This window comes from Triticum dicoccoides, chromosome 6A (genome assembly GCF_002162155.2).
Source record: "Triticum dicoccoides isolate Atlit2015 ecotype Zavitan chromosome 6A, WEW_v2.0, whole genome shotgun sequence".
NCBI lineage: Eukaryota > Viridiplantae > Streptophyta > Magnoliopsida > Poales > Poaceae > Triticum > Triticum dicoccoides.
The window spans coordinates 403,339,065-403,359,360 of record NC_041390.1 but is presented as its reverse complement, the minus strand read 5'-3'; positions in this window follow the sequence as shown (position 1 = coordinate 403,359,360).

Below are 20,296 nucleotides of genomic sequence, written 5' to 3'. Positions count from 1 at the left end.
TGGCAGTCGACCTGGTTTTATTGCAAAGACCAGCCGACTCCAGGTCAGTCGACCGAACTTCCTGCTTTCTCCATGGCTCGGGTCGAGAAGCCCTCCATCTTGAATGTGATCCCAGAGAAGGTGCAGGTGAAGGTGTTGGTCGAGCGGGTGGTCCAGCTCGTCCGGGACGGCGTGACCGGTATGGATTTGTTGGAGGTCTTCCTTAAACGACGCATCCAGCCGCTCCAAGCCCGTGACCATCCGATGTGGATGTACTTGGGTATTGAGGATTCCACTCGGATCCACCCGGAGGAGGTCGACGAGGACACGGTGGAGAAGTGGCTGAAAGGCATCACTGGCAACAAGGATAACCCCACGGGGTCCAGGAGAGTCCCTCCATTTGACAATTCGCGCCAGACAAACCAGGCCCGACTCTGGATTGCCGAGTGTTCTCTTAATTCATCATGTAATCGCTTGTTGACAACTGACTGATTTTTGCTTCGCTTGTTATCTTTCAGGCCCTTACTGAGATGTACTCAATGCCCAACGGGGAGGCGAGAGCAGCGAGTGGCACTTTGACGAAGAGGAGGACGAGGAGAGTGACGACTCGAGTGATGAAGAAGAGGCCGACTCACCTCCTCATAGGGAAAAAAGATCCAAGCACACTCACGACCCGGCAAGCATCCACGACAAAGCGACCACACCGACTAGACAGTCGTTGAAGCGCCCTCGGACGTCTTCTCCAGTGCCGACTGAGAGGGCACCGAAGTAACCGAAAGCTGCATCCTCTCCATCGCCGACTGATAAGGCGCCGAAACAACTGAAGGCCGCGTCATCCAAACCATCGAAGGCTTTGCCCAAGATCAAAGTGGCCATTCCTACTGTCTGTGGGTAATAATCAGACCTGATTCTTTGGTTGACTCGGTACGATAGACGTGACCGACTGAATATTGAAATTTGGAGAGATGCTACCTCCGGGACTTCCACTCACAAGTACGAAGATGAAGAGATGGAAGATGCAGTCACCTCCAACCCAGGTACAACTCTCGTAATCCTATCCTTGGTTACTTGGTCGATTAAATTTTGACGACTGCTCTGGGGTCGACTGATCTCTTTGCAGCCCCTCCCAATATCATCGAGCTTCCAGATGATGATGAGGATGTGCCGCTGAGGCCCAGGAGGAACAAGAAGACGTCAGCTAGCAAGACATCCCAATCGGAACCAGCGGCAGAGCCAATAGTTCAACATCTTGAAGATGTGAGCAGGGTTTCTGTTACTTTTGCTGATCTAGTGTCGAGTGTATGCCCCACATCATCGACTGTGCCAATGCTTGCTTCAACCGTCCAACTTCATACCTCAGAACTTCAAGCTGCTGTGTCTGGACCGTCGGTCCCATTCTTCAACACTCATCACGTTCCAGAAAAGCCAGGTAGACGCCACTGCGGAAGCCATTTGCCAAGCTGGCACAATGATGGAGCGGGTGAAGGTGGTGCACAAAAACAGTCAGGCTGCTTACGACGCCAGCGCGGCCCTTCGAGCTAATGTCCAAGTAAGTTGGCTTCTGACTGAACTTGTTCTGTTAGGATATGCTACCTGAATACTTTTCTCCGTGTAATCTCTTGTTGTCCTGCACTTCGCATCTGCACACCCGCTGGGTGTTTTGTCATCTTTGTTGTTTTCTTCTTCCACTCGGTCTAGGCGGACCGTGTTGAGTGGAATCTGAACTAGTGGGGGCACGCTAAGTGCACCCACTGGGTGTAGTCCCCGAGACCGCAGTCGACTGCTGGCAGTCGGTTGGGGTCGGAGTACTTCTTTTTCTTTTTTTCTTCTTCTTCCACTCGGTCTAGGCGGGCCGTGTCGAGTGGAATCTCAACCAATGGGGGCACGCTAAGTGCACCCACTGGGTGTAGTCCCCGAGACTACTATAGAATATTTGATTCTGCGGTAGTCTTTAAAGTTTTATTCACTCAGAAGTAAATAATCTTTGGTCTTGTCCACTGACATGTCTTTTACTCATTGTAGAAATCATGTGCGTTTATCTCCAAATTCGTTGAATTTGAGGAAAAGCAGAGGAAACTCAACCTTGACTTGGAGCTGGCCCAACAGAACTTAAAAAAGGCTCAAGATGAAGTTGCTGGTACGAAAGGTAACGGCCTGTCGACTGCTTATCTTGACCATCCTTCAAGTTATCCCTTCGTTCTTCTGTTTGACCCAAATGTGTGTTTTACAGAAAAAATGAGGCTGGCTCTGGAGAAGAAGGACCTCGACCTTGCAGCTGCGCAAAAGGAGGCTCGGGAGAAGACTGCCCTTGCTGACAAAAAGTTGGCTCCGATCGGAGCGCTAGAGGAGGAAATAACCAATCTGAAGTCATCTCTTACTGAATCCAACCAAGAGGCGACTCGTCTGAAGAAGGATAAGGTGACTCTGAACGAGCGGCTGGAAAGCATGTCTCGTAGGATAAATGACTTGGAAGCTTATCTGAAAGCCCTCGCCAAGAAGCTCTTCCTTATGCTCGAATGTACCCCTTTTTTATCCGACTGTTTTACTGTTTGCAAGTCACTATGGATCAGTCGACTCATTAACTCCTTGAATCTGCAGAATTCTGCCAAAACTTTGAAGAGGAAACTGGACAGATTGAGACGGGCTTGGATCTCATCCATTCTCTAGCTGGCGATGAGGCTGCCATGAATGTGCTTCGACTGGAATCTCGCGTTGCTAGCATTACTAGTTATCTTGCTCGATTGAAGGTGGCGACGTCGCGCATTGATACATCACTCTGGCCAAGGGCAACACTTCAGAATGATCTTGAGTCTCTGATGAATCGACTCAATGAGGTTCCTGGTCGAGTGAAGGAATGGAAGAAGTCTTCTGCCCGATGCGTTGCTGACCTGGCTCTGTCACTGGTTAGGGTCCACTGCAAAGAAGCTCAAGAAGAGAAGCTGGCGGCGATCAAGGTTGCTAACACCAAAAGACACAACATCCAATCCTTCAGGGAGACTTTCATTGCTGCTGCCACTCGGATCGCTGACGGGATCAATATGGACGAGTTCGTCGAGTCTGCAAGCCCTCCTCCTGCGGAGTGAACAAACTTGATACGTCGCCTTAAATTTGCCTCGGAATGCCGAGTGATTTTGTAACCATTAAACTCCTTCGGGCCTGATTCCCGAGTACTTTTATCTTCGTCCTGAAACTTTTAAGATTCTATTCGAACTTGGTTTATCTTCTGCATGTGCTTGCGTTTGCCTCTGAGTGGAACTTGTTCTTCACTCGGAATATTCTTTGAACTTGAGATGCAATTCTGAGGAAGATATCTCAGTCGACCTATACCTCGTCGTCCTTGCGGATGAGAATGGAGCGCACGTTGTACTTGTGGTGCAGCACCGAAGAGAGGGTTGCAGTCGACCTGCACCTCGTCGTCCTTGCGGATAGGGATGGAGCTCACATTCTACTTGTGGCGCAGCTCCGAGGAGAGGGTTGTAGTCGACCTGCACCTTGTCGTCCTTGCGGTTAGGGATGGAGAGCACATTGTACTTGTGGCGCAGCTCCGAAGAGAGAGTTGCAGTCGACTAGCTCCTCGTCGTCCTTGCGGATAGGGGTGTTTTCAAACTTGGGTGAGTACTGGGCTGCAGTTAAGCCCCCGAGTGTGAGGGTTGCTCTCACTTGGTAGGATTTTTTAAACTTAGCCGAGTACTAGACTGCAGCTAAGTTCCCGAGTGTGAGGGTTACTCACACTCGGTAGGATTTTTTACACTTAGGAGAGCACTAGACTGCGGCTAAGCCCCGAGTGTGAGGTTTGCTCATCACTTGGTGGGATTTTTTGAACTTAGGCGAGTATTGGACTGCAGCTAAGCCCCCGAGTGTGAGGTTTTCTCATCACTCAGTAGGATTTTTTGAACTTAGGCGAGTATTGGACTGCAGCTAAGCCCCCGAGTGTGAGGTTTGCTCATCACTCGGTGGCATTTTTTGAACTTAGGAGAGTATTGGACTGCAGCTAAGCCCCCGAGTGTGAGGTTTGTTCATCACTCGGTAGGATTTTTTCAACTTAGGCGAGTACTGGACTGCAGCTAAGCCTCCGAGTGAGAGGCTTGCTCATCACTCGGTGGGATTTTTTGAACTTAGGCAAGTATTGGACTACAGCTAAGCCCCCGAGTGTGAAGTTTGCTCATCACTCAGTAGGATTTTTTCAACTTAGGCAAGTACTGGACTGTAGCTAAACCTTCGAGTGCGAGCCTTGCTCACCACTCGGTAGGATTTTTTCAACTTAGGCGAGTACTGGACTGCAGCTAAGCCTCCGAGTGAGAGGCTTGCTCACCACTCGGTAGGAATTTTTCAACTTAGGCGAGTACTGGACTGCAGTTAAGCCTCCGAATGAGAGGCTTGCTCACCACTCGGTGGGATTTTTCAACTTAGGCGAGTACTGGACTGCAGCTAAGCCTCCGAGTGACAGGCTTCCTCACCACTCGGTAGGATTTTTTTTTCAACTTAGGCGAGTACTGTACTGCAGCTAAGCCTCCGAGTGAGAGGCTTGCTCACCACTCGGTAGGACTTTTTCAACTTAGGCGAAACGGATTCGCAGCTAAGCCCCCGAGTGAGAGACTTGCTTGTCGCTCGGTAGGATTTGTTAAACTTAGGTGAAACGGATTCGCATCTAAGGCACCCACTGGGGGATTTAGAACACACAAAAAAGGAACAACGATCATTTACAAGACTATAAAACCGTGTCTTTGATAATCAAACTAAAGGGTATTTCTTATTACATCTCAACAGTCTAGATGCTTAAGTGTAAAAGGGGCGGAGCAACTCCGCGTTCCAAGCGTGTGGCTCATCTTTCTTATGCTCGACGTTCTAGAGGTGGTATGCTCCGTTGCGGAGCACTCTGGTGATGATGAAAGGACCTTCCCAAGTAGGGGCGAGCCTGTGTGGCTTATGTTGATCCATTCAAAGAACCAAATCTCCTTCCTGAAATGCTCGACCCCTCACATTTCTAGTGTGGAATCAACGCAGCTCTTGCTGATAAATGGTCGATCGGATCAGAGCCATCTCTCTTTCCTCTTCCAGGAGATCAACTGCGTCTTGCCGAGCCTGTTCTGCTTCAGCTTCTGAGAAGAGCTCGACTCTGGGTGCATTGTGAAGCAAGTCACTCGGAAGCATAGCTTTAGCTCCATAGACCAAGAAGAATGGAGTTTGACCAGTCGACTGATTCGGAGTCGTCCTCAAACCCCAAAGTACTGACGGAAGTTCATCGACCTAGGTGCCCGCCACATGTTTGAGATCACACATCAGTCAGGGTTTCAGTCCTTTGAAGATCAACCCGTTTGCTCTTTCAGCTTGTCCATTCGACTGGGGGTGGGCGACCGAAGCATAGTCGACTCGAGTGCCTTGGGAAGAACAGAAGGCTCTGAACTCATCTGAATCGAAGTTTGAGCCGTTGTCAGTGATGATGATGTGCGGAACACCATATCTGAATGTTAACTCTCTGATGAAACTGACCGCGGTACTGGCTTCAAGACTTTTCATAGGTTTGGCTTCAATCCATTTGGTGAATTTGTCGACTGCCACGAGTACATGAGTGAAGCCACTCCTACCTATTCTCAGAGGTCCAATGATGTCCAAACCCCAAACAGCAAAGGGCCAGACGAGTGGAATGGTCTTTAGGGCTGACGTAGGCTTGTGAGACATGTTTGAGTAAAACTGCCAACCTTCGCATGTGTCGACTTTTTCTTGTGCCATCTCATTTGCCCGCGGCCAATAAAATCCTGCTCGGTATGCATTGGCCACAATGGTCCGAGAGGACGCATGGTGACCACAGGTCCCCGAGTGGATGTCGTTGAGGATCACTCGACCTTCCTCTGGTGTTATGCATTTCTGGCCGACTCCAGTTACACTTTCTCTGAACAACTGCCCTCTTATCATAGTAAAAGCTTTGGATTGGCGGACGATCTGTCGGGCCTCTTCTCGATCCTCTGGGAGTTCCTTCCTGAGGATGTATGCAATGTACGGCACTGTCCAGTCGGGAGTGATGACTAAAACCTCCATGATCAAGTCGACCACGGCCGGGACTTCGACTTCAGTCGAATCAGTGGCACTCTTTGGTTGCGGGGGCTCTTCAATGAAAGGATCTTCCTAGACTTAAGGTGTATGAATATGCTCCAAAAACACATTACTGGAAATGGCTTCCCTCTTGGAGCCTATCTTCGCCAAATCATCTGTTGCTTGATTTTTCAGTCAGGGTATCTGATGGAGTTCTAAACCTTCAAACTTCTTCTCTAACTTTCTCACCGCATGACGTCCCACTCCTTCATCACTTGATTCACCACCAAATCTGAGTTGCCGTAGACCATGAGGCGATGGATACCGAGTGAAATGGCCATATGCAAACCATACAAAAGTGCCTCATATTCAGCTTCATTGTTGGAGGAATCCAAATGAATATGGAGAACATAGCGGAGCTTGTCGCCTCGGGGTGATACCAATACCACCCCAGCACCAGACCCATTCAACATCTTAGATCCATCAAAGAACATGGTCCAGTGGTCCGAGTGAATCTGAGTTGGCAAATGCTATTCAATCCACTCGGCGAGGAAATCTGCTATTGCCTGGGACTTGATAGCTTTCTTTGCCTCAAACTTGATATCTAAGGGAAGGAGTTCAATCACCCATTTTGCCACTAGACCAGTTGCATCTCTGTTGTTCAGAATTTCTGATAATGGTGCGTCGCTGACGACTGTAATGGAGTGATCAGAGAAATAATGTGCAACCTTATTCGTGGTCATGTAAATCCCATAAACTAGCTTCTGATAATGTGGATATCTCTTCTTGGATGGAGTTAAAACTTCAGAAACATAGTATACCGGGCGCTGAACTTTATAGGCTTTTCCTTCTTCTTCCCGCTTGACCGTGAGCACTGTATTGACAACTTGTCCAGTGGCTGCAATGTAAAGCAGTAAAGGCTCCTTGCTGATTGGGGCAGCGAGCACCGGCTGGGTGGAAAGCAGGGCTTTGAGATCTGCAAACGCTGCATCAGCTTCAGGAGTCCACTCGAACTTGTCAGATTTCTTCATCAGTCGGTAAAGAGGCAATGCCTTTTCACCGAGGCTAGAAATGAATCGACTCAAGGCGGCCAAACAACCAGTAAGCTTCTAGACATCATGCACGCGCATAGGGCGCTTCATCTAGAGTATGACCCCAACTTTCTCTGGGTTCGCGTCGATCCCTCATTCAGAAACGAGGAAGCCGAGTAACTTTCCGCCAGGAACTCCGAAAGTACACTTTGATGGGTTAAGCTTGATAGCATACCTTCTCAGGTTGGCAAAGGTTTCAGCAAGGTCAGTCAGTAGGTCGGAACCTTTACGCGACTTGACCACAATGTCATCCATGTATGCTTCCACATTCTGACTGATTTGAGTAAGCAGACACTTATGAATCATCCTCATGACCATGGCCGCAGTGTTCTTGAGACCAAATGGCATGGTGACATAACAAAACCACCCGAATGGAGTGATGAAAGTTGTTTTTATCTCATCGGGTCCATACAGTCGGATCTGATGGTACCCGGAATAGGCGTCTAGGAAAGACAAACGCTCACATCCCACAGTCGAATCGACAATTTGGTCGATGCGGGAAGAGGAAAATGATCTTTCGGGCAGGCCCGATCGATATGCTTGAAGTCAATGCACATGCGAAGTGAGTCATCCTTCTTGGGGACCATAACGACATTGGCGAGCCACTCGGAGTGGTAAATATTGCGGATGAACTCAGCCGCCAGGAGCCAAGCCACTTCCTCACCAATTGCTTTTCTCTTCTGTACGGTGGACCATTGAAGATGTTCTTTGACTGGTTTCACTTTCGGGTCGACTCGCAAACGATGCTCAGCCACTCCCCTGGGTACACCGGGCATGCCAGAAGGTTTCCATGCAAAGATGTCCCAGTTCTCATGGAGGAATTGGGTGAGCGCTTCTTCCTATTTGCTGTCGAGTGAAATTGAAATATATGTAGGAGCAGCACTAGGACCAGTCTGGTGAATATGAATCGGCTTGGTTTCACTGGACAAGTGAAATGCAGAATCAGTGGCAGGCTTCTTGGAGCGCAGCAAATCACTCGGATCTGCATTTTTCTGGTATTCTTGCATTTCGACTGCCGCCATTTGTGCATCGGCAATTTTTGAGCCCTTCTGGAAGCACTCTTCTGCTTTCTGCCGATTGCCAGTGATAGTGATCACTCCTCTGGGACCAGGCATTTTCAATTTGAGGTACACGTAACACGGTCGATCCATGAAACATGCATAGGCAGGCCTACCCAGAATGGCATGATAAGCACTCTTGAAATCCAGTACTTCAAATGTCAACTTTTCTTTGCGGTAATTCTTGGAATCACCGAAAACCACGTCAAGGGCGATCTGGCCGAGTGACTCAGCCTTCTTGCCGGGTATAATGCCATGGAAACTCATATTACTTTCGTTGAGCTTGGACATCGGAATCCCCATTCCCTTCAAGGTTTCAGCATAAAGGATATTCAGGCCACTACCACCATCCATCAGCACTTTAGTCAGTCGAGTGCCTTCAACAACTAGGTTGACCACCAATGCTTGCCTCCCAGGGGTGGCTATACGTGCTGGATGGTCGGACTGGTCGAATGTGATGGCAGTCTGGGACCATTTCAAATAACTTGGTGTTACCGGAGCTACCATGTTCACTTCCCTGTTGATAACTTTCAATCGACTTTTGCTCTCAACATCATCAAAAATCATCAGAGTGGAGTTGACATTGGGAAACCGTCATCATCCTCTTCCTTATTCGCATCCTTATCCGACTCCTTTCCCTTCTCCTTGGGTTGTTTCTCTCGGAATTGCTGGATCAGGAGTCGACATTGCTGAGTGGTGTGCTTGGGATAAATCAAATTACCCTCTTCATCTTTCTTGGTGTGAATGTGACACGGCAAATCCAACACATCATTTCCGTCTTTATCTTTCACTTTCTTGGGATTCTGGGGCCCCTTGGGCTTCCCCTTGAACTTCCCTTGAGCCACAACTAAGGCTTCACCAGGAGCAACTGGCTCAGCCTTATGTTTCTATTTCCGATTGGAAGTACCTCCAGCGGTGTCTTGGGCGACTGCATTGTGCTTGCCACTCTGGAGTCGGTCTTCCTCTTCGCCGTTAGCGTATTTTGTGGCGATCTCCATCATCCGAGTCAGAGTCATATCTCCTGTCCGACCAAATTTCAGATTCAACTCCCGATACTTAATGCCTTCCTTGAAGGCACAGATTGCTTGGTGATCTGACACATTCTCCATCGTATGGTGTAACGTGATCCATCTCTGGATATAGTCCCTCAAGGTTTCATTCGGTTTCTGTACACAACACTACAATTCTGTCAACCCTTCTGGTCGCTTGTGAGTACCTTCAAAAGTTCTAACAAACACTCTGGCAAGTTCTTCCCAACTGTATATGCTACCAGGCGCCAACTGGTTCAGCCACGCTCTGGCCGAGCCTTCCAACATGAGAGGGAGGTGCTTCATTGCCACCACCAATTTGCACAGCCACTCGGTAATCTTCAAGCCAACTGTCAGGCTTAGACTCACTGGTGAACTTGCTGACTCCAGTCGCCAGCCTGAAGTTGGGAGGAATCATTGCGGCCCTGATGGCTCTGCTGAAACACTCGAGACCGGAGACGTGCACTCTGCTGCCAGTCGGATAATCTCTGTCATAACCTTATCTGTGCGCTCTGCTCCTGTCGGCCAGACCTAGAACGAGAATAGATCTCGCATCGAAGCCTGGCTCCCTCGGGTCGACTGGTACTCTTCGCTCGCCGCTGTGGGGGCGTCTGTCATCTTGCCGCCGAGGCATGCATGACCCACTCCTTGGAGGAGGCATGGGCACTCGACGATGGTCATCGTGGTCGAGTCGATGATCATACTGCTCGCGGTTTCTGTACTAATCCTACCGGTGCCCACGTCCTTCACATCGCGGAGGCGATCTTGGGCTGTGAGCCGACTAGACCGTGTCTGCCACCACAGACCTGCTATGAATCCTATTTTGCGACTGAGATACTCTTGTATTCTGTTCTCTAGCTGCTTGAAGCAAGGCCCGGATCTGCATCAAACCTCTGCCTGCCTCTGACTGGGAGGGCTGGATTGACTCTGCTATTCGGGCTGCGGCTGTGAGATTTTGGATCGGAGTGCGGTATACCTGAGTTTGAGGTGAAAAACTTGTTGTCGATTGGATTCGGGGATCCGCTGTCGAGCACGCTCGTCGAGTGCACGCTGCAGGTTCTCCAGTCGAGTGCGCTCTGCCAAGTTGGCCAGGCGTGCTTCCTCCAAGGCCCGGGCCTCGGGGGTTTCTCCGACGATAGGAGTGTGAAGTGCATCCATGTTGCGGTGGCAAAGCTCCTCCCTCCGCTGCGAAGAAAGGGGCTCAGGGTGGTACTCCTCATGGACGCGCGATGGATCGCCGCCACCATCGCCACCGTCGTTGCGGGGGAAGCTAGGGGGACTGGGTGGTTCGTCGACCATCAAGACTTTTGTCGTGGGATCGCTGCTGTCGCATTCGGATGTGGTCTCGACGGAGCCATTCGAATAGGCCGTAGAGAGTTTCGTTGGGCTTGATTGCCGTGACGTGTGAGGTGGCCGACTAGCGGGCCACCGCGTGCCTCACCCACCGCTGGAGCCGTGACCGACCGGAACGCTTGTGTCGGCAAGCGGCAGGGGATGAGGACACCATAGGGACCGACCGATACTGAGTCGATGATTGCCGGAGGAGGACGCCACGGACACATGTGCGAAAGTGTGTCACCCCGCGGATGGGGAGCGCGTCGATGTCGAGGGGAGCTTCTAGGAGCCATGAGGAATCGTTGGTGATGAACACAAGTGCTCCGAGACGGATCTCGCGGCCCTCAACCAGTCCGCCGGCGGAAACCATGATGATGAGAATCAAAAAAATTGCAACTCCACCAGAAAGTCGCTAAGACACCTGCCCCACGGTGGGCGCCAACTATCGTGGATCTAAGACTGACAGTAGAATGGGGGTAGGTATGAGGAGGCAAGATCCTAGCTATGGCGAAGTTGTACACACAAGTTTTACGAGTTCAGGCCCTTCGCGGAGGAAGTAATAGCCCTACGTCTTGGTGCCCAGAGGCGGTCAACTGGATTATGTATGTGTGTGTTTACAGGGGGTGCGAACCCTTGTGCCAGTGGAGGGGGTGGCTTATATAGAGTGCGCCAGGACCCCAACCAGCCCACGTTACAAAGGGTTTAAAGTACATTAAGAAGGAGGTGTTACTAGTAACACTAGCAATTAAGTGATATAAATGCCTATTAAGTCTATGAAATAAACGTCAGACCGCTGCCGTGTAGAGTGACTTTAGGCCTTCTGCCGTCGAGTGATAATTGCTATGGACGAGTGACTTTGAATCTTCCGAGTGGAACGACTTGTAGTCAAGTGGATGACGCTATCCCTTGAATGTTTCTAGTTTTAAGATGGTGTCCTAGGAGAGGGTGTCTAGGTCAGGCCTATGACCCTACCCTAGGTACATAGCTTCATCAGGCGGATCACTGGTCCCTGCTCCAGACGTGTTAAAGAGGTTTCTTGGCTCATAAACCGGGGGTAGATGACTCCGATGTATCCTTCTCATGACCTCATTTGAAGCATTCTGATCCAACGTGAGCCGGAAGGAATCGGCTTGGATCCATTGTGCCTGTGCATCCAAAACGGCCCGTTCTGCAGCCATCCTGGTGTTCTCAGCTGCCAAGTCTTCCTTAGCTTGAGCTATCTCATCTCGCAACTTACCACATCCACCTTGTGCTGATCTTGGTTGTCCAGGGTTACCTCCACCCCCATCAAAGTTGCCAGTGCATCTAACAATTCAGTGAGAACTTGAGCCGGCGGGTGTGCAGAGCCACCAGCTCCAACCGCCGTCGTAGGCATCGAACTAGAGTTCGTGGCCACGACGGTTGATGAACCAAGCGCCGGTTGTGTACCGGCCATGAAAACCGCAACCCTGTTCGGTGGCTCACAGGGGTCCGGAATAGTGTCACCATCGGAATAGCCCCCAAGCCGGCCATCTTCAAGTTGATACAGTGAGTTGGTCTCACCTGTGGACGACTCGCCATCAGAATAGATGGTCGTCTCACCGCCAGATACAGATCCATCCTCAATTTCTGCCCCATGGATAAAACCAACAATGGCATGTTTCTCGACGGGCTAAACCCGGGCGGGTCGTGCACGCTGAGCCGTCTCGATGAGGTCGGTGCAGATGTCCGGCTCAGGGCCCGGTTCGCCGATCTTGCCGATGAAAATGTGGATTCCACCAAAGTGGACCCGGTACCCATACTCAATTGAGCCGGCCTCGAGGGCCCAGCCCGCATCATCGATGTAGAGCTTGCCGCGACAACTCTTGGTCATCCGGCCCACAGTGTATCCCTTGATCCCTTCAAAGCTGCCCTTCATGAAATCAAAACCACCGTGCGCTGGCCCCACGGTGGGCGCCAACTGTCGTGGAATTGTCATGGCAGATGTCCTAGCGAAAGGACTTAGTCGTGGAGCCATCGCAACTAGGTTAGCTTAAAGGGGTTAAACGGGACGAAGGACACAGGAGTTTATACCGGTTCGGCCCCTTGCGATGAAGGTAAAAGCCTAATCCAGTTGAGGTGGTATTGCTTGTGTTTCGATTACCAGGGAGCGAATACGCTTGACCTAGCTTTCAATCAGGGTCATCCCTTTATATACATAGGTTGACGCCCAGTGGCTCACAGAGTCCCGGCCGGTTTATACACAACGTATCCGGCTCGATGACTAATTACTCATGCCTTATACTACAAGTCATACATATATGGCGGTTTACACCTCCGGGCCTTAAGTCGCCTTTGAGTTTTGGGCCTTTAGTGAGCCTGCTTCGTGAATCGCCATCTTCATGGGCTTTGTCATAACAAGCCACCAGCGATATAACCCGGCCCCTCCTGGGCGGGTCATACCCAATAGTTATATCCCCAATAGAGAAGGTAATCAACTTAATTAGCATAATATTCACTCATCAATCCGTCCGTCGCTGTTAATCAACCAGCGGAAATCGTCATGGAATCATTTGTGTTCTAGCTGATTCATGGGTGTTCATTCATGTGTTTACAGTGTGAGCACAAGTCGGCCAACTGTGGTCGTGGCCAGTCGAAAACGAAGTTCTATCTCACCATTCCAGATGACTTCAGGGAGTGCCTGGTATGTTCAATCTCAACCTACCACGGTCGGCATGGACTAAATTTGTGAACATGTACCATCTGTTGCTACATTATCTATATATTTGCATCAAATCTTTGTTACATTATCTATTTTTAATTCTATATTTTTCTACTTTGCTTTCATCTATATATTGATCGGTTCTATCAGTTACTCCCATATTTGCATCTTGCTCTGTTATTTCAATATATCTAATTTACAATCTTAATTTTCATTTCAAGCAGTAAATCCCTTGCTTTGCAAGAACAAGAGTAGAAGGAAATCTTGGGATTTACTTTGCTGATGACTCCCAGGATGTCATATTGACAATGCAGCATGGATTTACAATGGCGTTTAGCGTAAAACTTGATAAAGATGGTCACTCCTATTTTAATGCGGACCTTTGGAGAAAAATGTCTAAGTGTTATGAATTGAAAGATGGCAATAAAATTATAGTGCATGCACCATTGCCTGGTCTAATTAAAATGGATGTTTACTTCCCCAACGTCATTAGCCGATCAAAGTTTGATCGAGGTTAGTATCCTTTCAACTTTCTCCATGCTGTCATATTACTATTTAAGCAACCAATTGATCACTATTTAAGCAACCAATTGTGATATCATATTCTGACTCCGTTCCTAGGCAATAACAAATTCTATTTACCAATTTATGCGCACTATATATTCTTCTGCCATGTTCTGAATAAATAATACATTTCCACCTTTTAAGTAGGATATGTTGGATGCATAGTGAACGATCCGTATGTTACTAAGCGTACCAAATTTCACAGGAAGGACTTGAAGCATGTCATAAACTTTGTTGGTAATCTGACAGAGATAGCATAGCATATGAACGCTGGATTTTGGATGGGTTTAATTAGACCTATGGTGCACACAATGAACAAGACCAATTGTGTGCACAAAATGCCGGTAAAAAGTCTTATTTTATTGTTGATGCTCATAAACTATATGTATCTTCAACAATATGTTACAATTGTTTTTATTCTACATGTCAACAGAAATTGCCCCTTGTAGCAGTTCATGGATCAATTTCCTGGCGTGGTCGAATTACACTTGTGCCTGCTAACAACGCCAAAGTGATTGCAAGGTACTGCATTTCCCGCAGAAATGGAACCATTCAAATTAACAAGTTCTCGCTTCTCGTGGCAATGCATCCGTATTGGAAAATTGGAGACACTGTTCTACTCATGCTCTACCAAGGCACAGGAGGGCTCTTCCTTTTCATTGACGAGTGCCAAGTCGTCGTGATCAAGCTGCTTCCAGTGGATACTTGTGGTTGTTGGCCCTCAGCCTCTTAAATTGTGCTAGTTGTTACTATATATGTTAAGTATGTATATATGGACCATATGGTTGTTGGCCCTTAGCCTCTTAAACTGTGATAGTTGTACTATGTTAAGTATGTAGATATGGACCATATGGTTGTCAAAACCGTGTTACGAAGATCCTCATTTTGTCGAATAGTGTAACCACTATATATATGTTACTCAAATGTTGTACCCAAGTTCATAAATTTTCATGGAAAGTATTAGTATCATACACAGTTCATTGAGTTTAAGCGTATGCCCGATGTCCAAAAGGCATTTGCATATTAACTGTCCATATTGCAAATTCACACACATGTTAACATAAGGAAATGTATGTGTAACATAATAATCATCGCACACGAGTACTCGCAGACGCATCGTGTGTGATACTCCAAGCCACCACAAGCAACTAGTTTGCAATTTTCAAAGTTTTGTGTACACACAGAATCGCACACGAAGTAACTGTATTGACCGTCTGTGTTGTAATTTCTCATCGCAAACAATTCATCCAAGTCGGTTGTTTTCCACATATCACACACATCTTGTTTACACGACTCCTTTGTGTTCTTTTGGCTCATCGCAAAACAGTTCATCCATTTGAACTGTATGTCGCATATCACACACATCTTGTTAAGTTGAACCGTTTTTGTTGTGTTCACTAATCAAAAACAGTTCGTCCGAGTGAACCGTATGCCGTATATCGCACACACATTGATATGGCTGCCCATTTCTGTTGTTCTACCTCATTGCAAACAGTTTGAATGGATTAACCGTGTGTCCTGCATCGCACACACATTGATATGGCTGCCAGTTTCTGTTGTTCTACCTTATCGCAAATAGTTTGAATGGATTAACCGTGTGCCCTGCATCGCACACACAACTAAAATCTGAACCGTGTTTGATGTCTCCACCATCGCAAATGTTTCGCACCTTTTTTGATAGTTTTTTACACCACTGTTTGCGATTATTGCATCACACACAGTTTCGGCAAAGGGTCTCTGATCGTAGTGTCGCGTTAGCAATATCATGCAGTAGTGTGATCATTTAGATGACTAGAGAGATGTCTATCTAAGTGGGAGTTCTTAAGTAATATGATTAATTGAACTTTAATTTATCATGAACTTAGTACCTGATAGTTTTTGCATGTCTATGTTGTTCTAGATCAATGGCCCGTGCTACCGTTCCTTTGAATTTTAATGAGTTCGTAGAGTAAGCTAAGTTGAAAGATGATGGTAGCAACTACACGGACTGGGTCCGTAACTTGAGGATTATCCTCATTGCTGCACAGAAGAATTACATCCTGGAAGCACCGCTAGGTGCAAGACCCGCTGCAGGAGCAACTCCGGACGTTATGAACGTCTGGCAAAGCAAAGCTGATGACTACTCGATAGTTCACTGTGTCATCCTTTACGGCTTACAATCGGGACTTCAAAGACATTTTGAATTTCATGGAGCATATGAGATGTTCCAGGAGTTGAAGTTAATATTTCAAGCAAATGCCCGAATTGAGAGAAATGAAGTCTCCAATAAGTTCTATAGCTGCAAAATGGAGGAGAATAGTTCTGTCAGTGAACATATACTCAGAATGTCTCGGTACCACAACCACTTGACTCAACTGGGAGTTAATCTTCCTGTTGATAGTGTCATTGACAGAGTTCTTCAATCATTGCCACCAAGCTATAAAAGCTTCACGATGAACTATAATATGCAAGGGATGGATAAGACCATTCCCGAGCTCTTCGCGATGTTAAAGGCTGCGGAGTTAGGAATCAAGAAGGAGCATCAAGTGTTGATGGTTAACAAGACTGTCAAATGTGGGGTTCCGGCATTTCCGTAAGGTTCGAACACTGGGGTGCGCGCAAAGTCTTTCCTTCCCACCAATCTATGCCCTAGCTCGCTAAGATCTCGCGGACGAACTCAACGAACTCGCAACACAGAAATACACAAGGTTTATACTGGTTCGGGCCACCGTTGTGGTGTAATACCCTACTCCAGTGTCGTGGTGGTGGATTGCCTCTAGGGCAGATGATGAACCGTACAAGGGAAGAACCGCCGCCTGAGGTTGAGGTGTTCTTGTGAGTAGGCTCTCGATCGGGTTGGATCAAGCTAAGATGAGATGAGAGGAGATGAGATGTGATCAGCTCAGCCCAGCCCAGCTCAGCTCAGCTCTCTCTTCCTCTCTCTTCTCTTCTCTCTGTGGTGGCTAGCTCTACTTATATAGGCCATGGTCCTCTTCCCAAATATCGAGCGGGAAGGGAGCCAACAAAGGCGGGCAAATTTGAAGGGGGACATCTAGTACAAGCTATCCTGACAAAAGTGGTCTTCGCCTGCGAAATGCTCTGGTGGTGACGCCGTCTTGGGCTCCACGATGACCTCCGTCTTGCCGTCCTCCTGGTCTTGGTCTCGTTGCACCAATATAGCAACCTTTGCCTGATGCCTCGGTACTCTTCGCCTGCACTGGCCTCCTTAGCACCAAAGAGTAAACAAGGACGCTGCGCACGCTGGCGCCCACCTGGCGTCGTGCGTCATGGCTCACAACACGAGGGCCTCGTGAGGTTTGCCCTACATTGACATCTCCGCTCCTTGTGAGCCTGCCTGGCTAGGCTACTCCAGAGGAGGTCTTGCGTCGTCCGCCTCGCGAGGCTTGGACCCTCGCGAGGGTCTTGGATGCTTTGTTGGTGAAGATTGGTTGTACGGCCTGCTGGCTTAGCCACACGGTGGGCCGCGGCAGGCAAGTCTAGGGACCCCCGTTCCCAGAACGCCAACAGTAGCCCCTGGGCCCAAGGTGCGCTCGGGCTTGGCTTCGCAGCGAAGCCAAGGGTCAAGTTCGGAGCACCGCGGGGTCCCCCAAAGCTTGTGGCCTTGGTTGATGCGTGGCAGTTGATTGGACGTGGGCGTCTCCGCTTCCCCATGCTACCTCGGCAACTGCTTGACCTGACTAAAGGCTAGCGCAGGCAGCACTTGCCTTCGTTGCTTCTTCCTTGCCTCGCTCTAGATCCCCTTTCTCGCTCTTCGCCGCCGCTACCTCTAGATCTGCCCCAGCCTTGCTCTGCAACTGCCGCTCATGGCGCCGTGCAAGGTCAAGACTTCCTCAGCACCGGCTTGGTACGAGCCCGCTCTTGAGGCGCCCACCGTCACGGAGAAGAGCCTCGCCTCCGTGTGCCTGCTGACAGTGGGAGAGAGCAATGAGTGGGGGAAGATAGAGCTCCGTCTTGCGTACGACGAGCCGGAGCCTGAGGGGAGCACCTTCTTCCCCTTCTTCTCGAGCAGCGTGGCTGCTGGGTTGGTTCCTCCCTTCTCTGATTTCTTTTATGAAGTCCTCGACCACTACGGGTTGAAGGAGTTTGATAACCCACAAGTATAGGGCATCGCAACAGTTTTCGATAAGTAAGAGTGTCGAACCCAACGAGGAGCTAAAGGCAGAACAAATATTCCCTCAAGTTCTATCGACCATCGATGCAACTCTACGCACGCTTGATGTTCGCTTTACCTAGAACAAGTATGAAACTAGAAGTACTTTGTAGGTGTTGTTGGATAGGTTTGCAAGATAATAAAGATTATGTAAATAGAAAGTAGGGGCTGTTTAGGTAAAGACACAACTAAGTTAGTTTTAGTAAAGAGCTTTTTGTTACGAGAAATTTATTTGTCCCTAGGCAATCGATAACTACACCGGTAATCATTATTGCAATTTTATATGAGGGAGAGGCATAAGCTAACATACATTCTCTACATGGATCATATGCACTTATGATTGGAACTATTAGCAAGCATCGGCAACTACTAACATTCATTAAGGTAAAACCCAACCATAACATTAAAGTATCAAGTCCTCTTTATCCCATACGCAACAACCCCCTTACTTGGGTTTGTGTTTCAGTCACTCACGCAACCCACTATAAGCGAATCATGAACGTATTGCAACACCCTACAGCGGGGATCCCTCATGCTTGCGCGACACGGAGAGCACCATACGACAGCACCAATAATAAAACATGCAACTCAAACCAATCTTAATCATCAAATAACCCATAGGACAAAACGGATCTACTCAAACATCATAGGATAGCCATACATCATTGGGAAATAATAGTTGAACACCATGTTTAAGTAGAGATTATAGCGGGTAAGAGAGAGGTTACACCGCTGCATAGAAAGGGGAAGAGTTGGTGATGATGGCGGTGAAGTTGTTGGTGAAGATTCGGTGATGATGATGGCCACGGCAGCATTCTGGCGCCACCAGAAGAGAAGGGGAGAGGGGGCCTCTTCATCTTCTTCTTCCTTGACCTCCTCCCTAGATGGGAGAAGGGTTTCCCCTCCGATCCTTGGCCTCCATGGCATGGGAGGGACAAGAGCCCCTCCGAGATTGGATCTGTCTCTCTGTCTCTCTCTGTTTCTACGTTCTCAGATTCTACCCTTTCACCGTTTCTTATATTCCCGGAGATCCGTAACTCCGATTGGGCTGAAATTTTAACATGATCTCTATCCAGATATTAGCTTTCTTGCAGAAAAAGAAGGGCACCAAATGCCTTATGGGGTGGCCACGAGGGTCAGGGGCGCGCCTGCCCCCCTAGGGCGCGCCCCCCTGCCTCGTGGCCCCCTCGGGCATCGTCTCGCGTGGATTTTTCTTCCCAAAAATCATATATATTCCAAAAAAATCGCCGTCAGTTTTTATCCCGTTTGGACTCCGTTTGATATGGATATCTACGAAACAAAAAACATGCAACAAACAGGAACTGGCACTGGGCACTGGATCAATATGTTAGTCCCAAAAATAGTATAAAAAGTTGCCAAAAGTATATGAAAGTTGTAGAATATTGGCATGGAACAATCAAAAATTATTGATACGACGGAGACGTATCAGCATCCCCAAGCTTAATTCTTGCTCGTCCTGGAGTAGGTAAATGATAAAAAAGATAATTTTTTATGTGGAATGCTACCTAGCATAATCTTTGTCGCAGCCCTAGAATTGGTTGTAACTAGTTGCACAAGCATTCATGCATCATGTATATATTTATGAAAGTTGAATTGGGGAAAGTGGAAAGCCTCAGAAATCATTTCTAAAAAAATGATCAACATTAAAAATTGCTTCAAATAAACCCAAGAAAATGTTCCTATTCATTTCTGGAAATATTAGCAAGAGGTAAAATTCAAACCAATATTTTTGGAATCACAGAAATATTTATTTGGGTCTTTGAATTAAGTCAATATTTATTTGAATTGGAGCTACTAATTCCTATAAAATATTTGGTAGCTCCAAATATTCTGAAACTTGGTGAGGGCCTCTGGTTTAAATCAGATAGTGCCCATAAAAGTTTGCAGAATTTTATAAAGTGATTTAGTATTTAAACTAAGTCAAAACATACTGCAGAATAATAGAAAACAAAATTAAAACAGAAAGCAGAGAGAGAGGGAGAAAGCAAACCTGCCGGCCCAGCTGTGGCCCAGCACTGTTGGCCCAGCCCACCTCCTTCCCTTGTCTTCTTCCAGCTGCTGCCAGGAGGACGACGGGCGTGTGCTCGCCGCGCGCGTGCCACCTCCACCCTGCCTGGCTGCCCCCTCGTCGCTTTGGCCCTCCCTCGCGACGCCATGCAGCCCCCGACCTCTCTCGCACTCTCCCTCGCCCTCATCCCCTCCTCTGTCTCTCTCTCACGCGCACGGCCGAACGCCACCATCGCCGCCGCCTGTAGTTGCCGCGGCCAGAGCCACCTCCTCGCCCTCCGCCTGAGCCCAGAGCTCCGCCACGACCTCTTCTTCGTCCCCATCCAGCTACACATCACCAGATGCCCCGTGAC